This window comes from Callithrix jacchus, chromosome 8 (assembly GCF_049354715.1).
Source record: "Callithrix jacchus isolate 240 chromosome 8, calJac240_pri, whole genome shotgun sequence".
Lineage (NCBI taxonomy): Eukaryota > Metazoa > Chordata > Mammalia > Primates > Cebidae > Callithrix > Callithrix jacchus.
In genome coordinates, this window is record NC_133509.1 from 121,050,622 (window position 1) to 121,061,340 (window position 10,719).

Genomic DNA, 10,719 nt, shown 5'->3' on the forward strand with positions numbered 1-10,719 from the left:
AAATTTCTGTTGCCTTTAAAAGATTGATAAACAGATTTCAAAATGGCTGCAGAGCAGATCTTCAAACCATAAGAGGAATCACTCTTCTAAATATTTTAACTATCTGAAGAGAGTGCTCCTTTCTCAGAAAAGCATATGATGACATCTCCTTTAAAATAAACTAAATATGGATATGCATTAATAGTAAATAATTGGTATTCAACTTCATACATAATTGGTTTATTTTCTGTCTTTGGCTATTGACTAATAAACCAGAGGCATCCATCTTAAAGTGCCACAGGTAAGATCCCCCTCTGAGGTCACCTCTCTATACTGTTTCATGGAGGTATTGCCTGTGTGCACCCTCATATAGGTGGTGGAAATATGTGTATTTAATTTCTCCAGAAAAGGATATTGAAGTGAATTATATTTTGCTAGATTGGTAGATGACTAGCAATAAATAGAGATAACTAAGATAGATGAAGAGATAGTCAGTGAATGGCCTCAGATCAAGAATACCTCAGTTGTGTTCTGGCTCTGCTACTCCTAACTGAACTTGAGCACATCAGGTACTCTCTTTTTATGAAAATAGAATTGTAAGACTGATGAGATAATGGATGCCAAAGTAATCTAATGCTAGTGACTCAAATGGCACACCCTTGTTTAAATAATCCTAATGCAGTCTGACACATCCTTTAAAACACATGGGAAAAAACGAGATAATGAAACTGCTGGTTGGAATAATTCGTGTTTGCCTATTCAGCTAATTATTCTTTCTTAAGGAACAACTGTATAGTATATACTATACATATGTATACATATATATACATGTGTATATATATACATATATTATATATGTATATATGTGTGTGTATATATATATATATATGTATGTGTGTGTGTGTGTATATATATATATATTAGTGAACTAATAGGTGCTTATTTGTGAAGCTTTGGTAGTGTAACTGAAAGAGTACTGGAATTGGAAAAGAAAATCCAGTAGTTGAGTTCCACGGCTTTTTTGCTGTTTGGCTTTGGGTGAGTCTATGATATCCAGTTTCCACATCTCTCAATTTTGTTGTAAAGACTAAATAAGGTAGTATACATGTATACATGTACAGCTGGACTGCAAATCACTATTCAAGTATGGGTAGTTTTCATCACGTTTGTACTGAAAAGAGGAAACTTTTCTATTAAGTAATAGGTCTTTCATTTACAAACTATAAACTTGATTGCAATTTGTGCTAGCCTTTTTCCATTCTTATGTTTTTTCTAATCAACGACTGCTATGCAAGAGGTTGGGAGGAAGAAGAAGCCTGCATTATTCACATAGCCCTTGCATTTAAGAAGTAAAAAAAATTGTTTTAGGTCACAGACACCTCTGGTTTTCACAGTATACATGGTTTCATTTGAGCTTGGTGCCGTGGAAGGCAGGTTGGTCTTAATAGAGAGTTTTAGTTCTTTTTTTTTTTAATCAGGGGAAAGTGCGAATGCAGTCCCCCACTACCACAAATTATGCAGTCGAGTTTCCCACATTTGGGGATATCAGAGGGGTCAGCATATCTGGAGTGCAATGGATAAGCCTTGCCCTGGGAAAGCCACCTTTGTGATCATGGTATCTCCCCTGCCAGGAAAGTATGAGTTTTAGTTCTTAAAGATCGGTCTTAATATACAGTTTTGCTTCTTAAAGAAAATATCCATGCCATAAAGATCTACTTTGTATTTGAAAGAAAAGGAAGAAGGAAGGAAGGAAGGAAGGAAGGAAGGAAGGAAGGAAGGAAGGAAGGAAGGAAGGAAGGAGAAAGACAGAGACAAGAAAAGAGCAAGAGAAAGAAGAAGGTGGTAAAAAATATATGTTAAATGTTGGCATGGGCAATAATATTGAGAAAAGGATCTAAAAATAGGTGGTAAACAATACTACATTTTACTGTGCTTAAACATTGTTTTAATGTCCACCAAATGTAGGCACAGAAAAAAACCCAACATCCACACATTTTGCAGACTCTGACTAAAGGGGAAAACAATTCTAAAGCAGATGTTTCTTTTCTCCCTTTTGAACAAAACGTTCTATTGAAATTCTTCACACCAGACTTTATTAATTAATCTGAAAAAGAGAGTGATGGGTAATGCTGATTCTAATCTCAGGAAACAGATAACAAACTGTGGTCCATTTTTCCTGTCTCTGTCTAATATCAGCATCTGGTTCCTTGGCAGGCTTTGTCAACCTTTGCGTTGACAGCCCAGGAGCTGCCTCAGCTCTGTCAGTTTCCTGGATGTCGCCTTTGGGCTGAGGCGCTCCACAATCATTTTATTTTGTTGTTGCTCGCACTGGATCTTGATAACATTCTTCCTTCTGCTTCTGCAATCATAGAAATATTATATGCAAGGTCAACTTAGAGATGCTTTCTTTTAATCCTGAGATGTTCATATAAGTGCTTTATTTTTTAAGGTTGAATTTTATCTTAGATATACTTTGAATTTAGCCTGGCCAAATGGAGGAGAGTCAAATCATTCCAAAACAAAGCAGGAAGTTATTTACAGGGCTGTAGGAGTGCATAATGGACCCACTGATGTGAAACCAAGCCAAGGAAGGTTAGAAAGAAAGGGAGGAAGTGTTCCTAAATTTAGTCTCATTACTGGATTGCTTTGCTGAGGAATTGGAGGACAAACCCAAGGTGGCGTCAAACACAATTGATCCAGAATTTAGAAACCTAGTACAGAGGGTAAATAGGAGTAATGAAGGGATTACTGTTCTCGCTTTCAAAAATTTCAAATTGTAATTAAGTTTAACATAGTCATGGAATCTTGGAATGGTTTCGAGTGAAACGCTATGTGTTGCAAATTAGTCTATCAGACATTAGTAGCAATCATCTTGAGAATGTTGCCGTTTTTGTGTTATTTTATATCATATATTTAATTTACATAATTTATTTCATGATCACAGACATGCTACTGTTTTCTGGCAAGGAAAAATGGTATGAATCAAAGGGTATTTAGTTATTAAAAATTTTAATATTTTCACTTCAAAGCAGCTTTTTGGTCCTAGCTTCAAAACGTGGAAATGCTTTTTAAAATAGATTATTTCTATCTTTTCATAGTAAAATACATATATTTTGCATTATAAAATATTCAAACTATATTGAAAATCATAAATATGGAGTCTTCTCCATTTTCTTTTCTTTATACAATCTCCTCCCAAGAGATATCCACTGATCAACATTATATGTGTACATTTTACACAAATAATTTATTTTTTAGACATAAATAAGATCATAATAGATGTGTGAGGAGACTTGGTTTGATATACAACAATATGTTTTGGAGATGTTCTAATGTCAATTCATAAAGACTTTATTTTTTAAACAGCTGCATCATATTCCATATTATGACTATTCTATGACACATAACATAAAATTTCCCTTTTGATGGACACTTGGGTTATTTCCAATATTTCAGAATGATAAGACAAAATCAAAATAAACCTTTTCATATACTCATATGATTGTGCACATGTGAAAATATGTATCAAGATTAGAATTGTTGAAATGGAGCTTCTAGATTTAAAGATAGAACCATTTAAATTATTGGTGTATATTACCAAATAGATTCAGCAAAACATTTACTAATATATACTCCATCAATATCAGAGTTTCTATTTCCCCACATCATTTTCCAACTCTTCCAAATTTTCATCTCTGGAATGAGATACCTCATTATGTTTTTAATGTATATTTCCCTGATTATGAATAAAGGTGAACTATTTTCATTTTTTTCACTTGTATTTATTCTACTGTGAATTGACTAATTAAATCTGAGACTCATGTTTAGTACATTTCATTCTCCAAGTTATATATGAGAACGCTATGTATTCTGGAAAATTAATCTTTGTTTATTAAATATGGTGCCAATTTTGATTTCAAACTATAATTTATATTTTGATGTTTTGATAGTTGTTTAAGTTGATGTTTTGATAATGAAGTTTTAAATTTTGACATAGTCAAATCTGTTGACGTATAGCTTTTGCTTTTGGCTCTTTTTAGGTAGAGTTTTCATAATTCAAAGTTACTCAGAATTTGATTTTTTAAACAATAATTTTTTTAGTTTTTTGTTCTTTAAATCCTTAGCATGTAACACAGTGTATAACGTGGAGTAGTGTTCTAACTCTATTTTTTAGCCTTCACTTATAGCAGTAATTTTCCACCAATTGTTGACTAAGAAAGAATTTCTCAAATTATTCAAAATACCCCCTTTATCTTAAATTTAAATCTCTTTAAAAGAGTTGCTTTATTTAATTCTATTTCATTTGTTGATTTTGTTATTACTGCAACCCAAAATGATAAATACTGCAATTTTATAAAAACACCCTCATTTGTAAGCAATTTACTGTCTTCTCATAAGTAGTAATAGTGATCTTATTTTTCATTAAATTGAGAAGAAATCAGCTAGCTTGTAAACTGTTCTATATTTCTGTATTTTCAAACAAATTTATTTTGAAAGTGCAAATAGTGAAATTAGAGACTGTGTGGTAGGCATGGGCAAGTTAAAAGTCAGTCTAACTTTCTTTTGTCATTAAGCCGAATCATTCTTAGTAAGCCAAGAAAAGCTTGGTTCTATCCTCAGCTGGCCTGAGAAACTTGAAAGTCAGGCTCTTGGTTTTCTGTCAGTTTCTGTTCAAATGGATGTGGTTTCCTCAATTGCCATATGAAAAGCTAAGTACACTGAACAGTTTATGGGTCTTTTGTGAACGATTTAAAAATTAACTGTGGAGTCAGACAACTATTGTCATTTCATCAGTGATGAAATTTCTCAGGACAACTTTTGGCTGAGAGGAAACTTCAGTGGATGTTATTCATGTGTGTAAGTGTGCCAGAGCGAGATCCAAAGTACATTCCCACTTATCACACCCCATTAATAGCTAAAGGAAAACACAAACCACTGAGATGAATTGTCTTATTTTTCTTAGAGTACTTTGTTTGGAATAATATGCATTTATCGGCATGATTTTACATCAGTCAAAATGAAAAGAACTAGTCATGCCAGCGATATTCCCATTCATTTTTTTCATTTATTTGTGCATTTATTTGAAACAGATTAGTTGAACATCTAATGTAAGTGATATGATGTAATTGGGTGGTTATCACACCTAATGGGAAACAAAGGAAATGTGCATGGAGAACATAATGTTCATAAGGACGTCATTACTGAATGATACAGTATGCTTCTTGGGGTCTAAGAGGGGTTTGGGCCACTGAAAATCTCAGCATAAACTTCTGCACCAATAGTCCAAGGGCAATCCTGTGACAAAGTTCCCAGGTACTAATGGCATTAGAAGGAGACATAAGCTGGGGGAGGGTACACTAATTGGTAAAGAAATATGAAGAGCTCTTCTCATACCCCTCAGAGGACAGATACTACACCCAGAAATACGACTCTGTATTTTAAAAGTGCAGAGAATTGTCAACACAATTCACTTCTTTATTAGATTCTTCTTGCTGCTAGAACAAGTTATCACAAGTATAGTGGCTTAAACAACATGCATTATGATCTTACAATTCTGGAGGTCAGAAGTCCAAAATGGACTTCTGGAGGCTTTAGGGGAGAAACTCATTCCATTCCTTTTCCAGATTCTTGAGGTTGTCTGGTCGCTTCCATGATCATCAGAGTCTGAAAATACATCACTCCAATCTGAACTTTCATCCTTCTCACTTTCTCTCCTTCCTACCACATCTCCAGTTCTGACTCAGACTCCTCTGCACTCTTTCACTTACAAGGACCCTCGTGATCACATTGGGCCCATCTAGGTAATCCAGAAAAAGCTCCCCTTCTCAAGGTCCTTCATTTAATCACATCTGCAAAGTCCCTTTATCTATATAAAGTAACATATTCAGGGATTCAGATTTGGACATCTCTGAGTTGCCATTATTCTGCTTACCATATGTATTAGGCTATTCTCGCATTACTATAAAAAAATACCTGAGACTGGGTGATTTTTAAAGAAAAGAGGTTTAATTGGCTCACAGATCTGCAGCCTGTACAGGAAGCATGATGCTGGCATCTGATCAGCTTCTGGGGAGACCTCAGGTAACTTACAGTAATGGCAGGAGGCAAAGGGGAAGCAGGGAGGTTATGTGGCCAGAGCAGGAGCAAGATATGATGACAGCACCAAGTGGATGGTGCTAAACCATTTGTAATAAATCCACTCCATAATTCAATCACCTCTTACCAGCCCCCACAACCAACATTGGGGATTACAATTCAACCTGAGATTTGGGTGGGGAAACACATCCAAACTATATTAGCATACCCTCCAACAGGTTTACTCTCTGATTACATCAGCCAAAATCAGCTTCAGTTGTTTGCAACCAAGAATCATGACTGAAACATCAGAGTTTCAGGTGTACTTAGTGTAACCGAAGACCACCCAAGACCTACTGAGTAGGAGTGTCTGAAAGTAGACCAGTGAATCTGCATTTGTTTTTGGCTAGGTGACATTGATGCATAACACATTGTGGATCCATTATTTTAAAGTAACATTTATATAAAAATAGTCTTTAGAGTCCCTTTCAAGAATGTGCCTATAATTTGCCTTTTCAGCTTACTGTAGAACAGTTTGGAAAGCAGTGGGATTTAGTGCAAAGATCCTGGACTTTGGAATCAGACTTCAACTTGAATATCTGCTCTCATCAGTTTTTAGCTATAATCCTTGTATTCATCTATTTTCATGCTCCTGGAAAGATGCTACCTGGGACTGGGTAATTTATAAATAAAAGAGGTTTAATCGACTCACAGTTCATCATGGATGGAGAGGCCTCATGAAATTTATAATCACGGCAGAAGGTGAAGGGGAAGCAAGGCATGTCTTACTTGGTAGCAGGAGAGAGAATGTGAAAGAGGAAGCACAGACACTTATCAAATTACTAGATGTCATGAAAACTCTCTCACTGTCATAAGAACAGCATGGGGAAAACCACCCCAATGATCCAACTACCTCCCACCAGGGTCCTCCTCAACACTTGGGGATTATAACTCGAGATGAGATTTGGGTGGGGACACAGGGCCAAACTGTATTAATCCTTCTCAGTTCTTCCCATTCACAACTAAGGTTGATCAATTCCATTTCCCTCTAACACTATGTTTTCTCATTCATAAAATGGGGCAATATCGCCTACCTTCAATAGACTAATATAAAGGTGAAATAAGGTATTTACCCAACAAATAACAGTGCCTAAATCATAATAGGTATACAAAAAATAGTTCTTTACCAAAATGCTATATAATATGTATATCCATGAAAAGCAATTCTCCTGTTAACTTTATACACTCTACTTGATATTTTTCTTACCTTCCTTTTGCTTTTGCATTATCTAACTCTCCTTTAGTAAGAACAGAGGTCTAGAAATTATTTCAACCCCTTCTCTGTCCAGATGTCTTTTTTCTCCGCATTCTTAACTTCTACAACTTCCGGATTCAGATTCAGGCTCTGTTGCCTGTTGATTTTTGCCCGGAGTCTTTGATGAAGAGGCTGTGGCCTGTTAATCTCTGTAATACATTTTTCTGTGGGCTTTTTCAGCCGGCCTCTCTTTCATCTGGACCTCCTTCAGCCTTCAAAGGCACAACTCAGAGCCAAACCTGAGGTAGGTTTAAGGCCTGGAGTAAATCACATTGGGGGGCCCCTTCCATTCTGGTTTAAAGGAGAAAAGGAGAGGTGATAAGACATAAAGAGAAGGGGCCTTTAAGCTTAGGAGGCATGAAGGCAAAAGTATCAGCATTCCAGGAGTCTGGATTCTGTGTTCTCTAAAATTTATGGGATGATTGAACACATTTGCTGTTGCAGCCTCTGAAATTCAAAGACTGGTTAATTGTTAACCATTTTTTAAAATAATGAATTGGTATCAGGGGTTTCTAATGATATTTCTAGAAAACTATCAGTAAGTTTCTTACTTTTCCCTCAAAAATTATTTTATAGTGAATCATATGTTATTATCAATTTCCCAAAACTGACATACACATTTATAGTTGGCATCAGATGAGGTTGTTTTTAACAAGAGAAACTGAACTATATTAGTGACAAAAGAAAGAACCAGCCACAATCATTATAATGTATCCAGAGAAATAAGTGAAACATCTGGTCAACCAGCTGTATTTTGATGTACATATATCATAAAACTAAATTTATTAATTTTTGTGAATAAGTATCCCCCTCTGCTTAAATATATTGGTTATGACTCCAGTTTTTTTTTGGAATGGGTATGTATACGGATTTCAGTGTCTGTATCTAAATTCAAAATGGATATAAAGACCCCTTACCAGGTGGGTCACTACAGTGCTCTGTTGAGAGTCTATGTCAGATTTCTATGACAGAATATCAGGTACACTACAGTAAATTTAGTAACACTGTTTATAAAATGCCTAATAATTCATTTGAATCAAACTTTGCTTAATTAAAGACAATCTCTTTGTTCCTAAACAAAGAGTTCTAAACAAAGCTGTAAACAAGACTTCTAAACAAATCTGTAAAAAATCAACCTGTCCTCATCTCCCTTAACTATTGCCCAGTTAGAATTAACAGTTGCTTTTGGGGGCAGCATCTAAAGAACTATCTAGTTTAACGTGATTAACATATTTCAGCCTTATAGTGGCTAAAATACAAAGTAATTCCTGTGATTTTAAACTTGTTTTCTTAGTGTCTTTCCCTGCAGGAAAATGAAGTAGAAAAGTATATTTATACTTTTTAAAAGGACAAGACCACTCCTTTATCTTTTCTTTCTAAATTTTTACAACTCAAAAAAAATCGATTAAATTAATATATCCATCTATTAGAAACGTAAAGATTCTTCATAAATTGGACAGTGCTTCACACTTTGAATATTCACTATTTACGAATAGAGACTTTCTAAATCTTTTTTTAATTCAAAATAAAGCTATTAATGTATCCATCTATTAGAAACGTAAAGATTCTTCATAGATAAATATAAACTGGACATTGCTTCACACTTTGAATATTCACTATTTACAAATAGAGAATATTTACAAAGAGAGAACGTTTTCTCTCTTTATTTTTCAGGGATATAAGGAACTCAAGATATTTAAAGACTCAAAACTAAAATTATTTTCTCTGCCCGATGTTATTTTGCTTTCTTTTAAAGTTATATGCATATAACAATATAGTGTTATATGCAATGAGAGACACACACAAAAAAAGTCTTGGATGAACAAGTTGTTTGCTTACTGAAAAAAAGAAAACCAGAAGAAAACAAAATTTCTTGGTTCTTAGGTGCTGACTCTTCTAGAAGTCATTCAAGTAATGAGCTGTACCCTAAGGTAGTTAGGAACTTGTTCCAGACAGGATAGAGAGAAGTCACCATTCCTCTTTTCTTTAATGTGGTTCTCCCAAACTGTGTAACTTCCAGCAATTTGCTATTTCCCAAGACATGAATTTGAATCCTGAGCTGCCAGGCACGAGTGGGAAAGATTCACTTTCCTAGTGAATATGAGCAGAGGGTATGATGTGAGTGGTGCCTGTTGGCAAAGAAAAGAAGAGAGGGGGCCTGGTAAGTTAGACTGTCCCCATTTGACATCTCACTATGCTGAAAGGAGCAGACAAGGTGTGGGGAGACATTTGGAATATCTTTCCTCGCTGAACTGGGAGAAAAGCATTATGTTTAGGGCCACCCTCATGTCACAGGGCAGCAATTAGAAATCAGAGGCGAAGATGTGGCTGATTTGGGGCTAATATAGGAGATATGGGTAGCTATACAGAACTGGTGAGAGAGGATGAGGGATTGAGTCCTTGAGTACCAGTCCCAGGGGAGGGGATCCGAAAAGAGGAGGGTCTGTCAAGGACTCCAGGGAGGAATCATCTGCATTACATACATTTCTATTTCTTCTGTACTGCTGCCTTTAAGGACGATGAGGCCATTCGAAGTTATATCTTAGCATGTAATTTCACCTAAAAATGCAAGGCAGTGTTGGTATCCATGAATCCAGGAGTCCACTCCATTAAAGGTCTACTCTATTAGATTTCTTGCCTATCTTTCAAACAATCTTAGAGAAGTATACTCACCCATCACATTAATTTCTCGGTTTTGTTAAAATGCAGTCTATCATTTCAACTACTTTATAAAATGTACAGATACGCATTTACACTTTTTATCTGTCACAACGTTGATTTGACAGGAGAATTTGTCAATGTTTTTCGAATGAAAGAATTAAAACAAAATACATTGCTCTCAGAAAAGCAATGAGAAGAAAATATGAAGGAAAAGGTGAAATTTGAAAATATACCATGACAGTAGTTGGCATAGAAAAATATTAAAATGTTGAAAATGATAGCATTGTACGTGAGATTTGAGATCTATGTGATGAATTCTGTATTTCCAACTAGAGGAAACTGCCTTCATGCTAGCAGGAAATAACTGGGCTTTCTGTTATTTGTTGAGCAAATTACTAGGAGTTGAAAAATAAGAGGCATGCAAAATCATCTTACAGCTGACTTGTTCTGCAAAGTTCAGTGAACGTAAGGGGTGAACACTGTGTCTGGCAAGGAATAAGAGAGATCCAGGAGGTTAAAAAAGTGGCTGCCACCCACTGCTGCCTATTAAGTAAGTATTATAATATTGGCAGCAGCACCTGGATTTTACTCAGAGTGGGGGAGAGAAAACTGAACCCTGGCAGATTAAAGCAACAGTCACGCTGAAAATGTGAATACACACACACGCACACACACACACACACACACAC

The 10,719-nt window shown here is 35.5% G+C and overlaps 1 non-coding gene across 1 annotated transcript; it reads right to left on the reverse strand.

Moving 5' to 3' along the window:
- Positions 1 to 1,454: 1,454 nt before the first annotated feature.
- LOC118145452 (U1 spliceosomal RNA) lies at positions 1,455 to 1,618 on the reverse strand. The gene has a single exon (XR_004730556.2). It is a non-coding gene; the product is annotated as a U1 spliceosomal RNA (small nuclear RNA).
- Between the last annotated feature and the right edge of the window lie 9,101 nt (positions 1,619 to 10,719).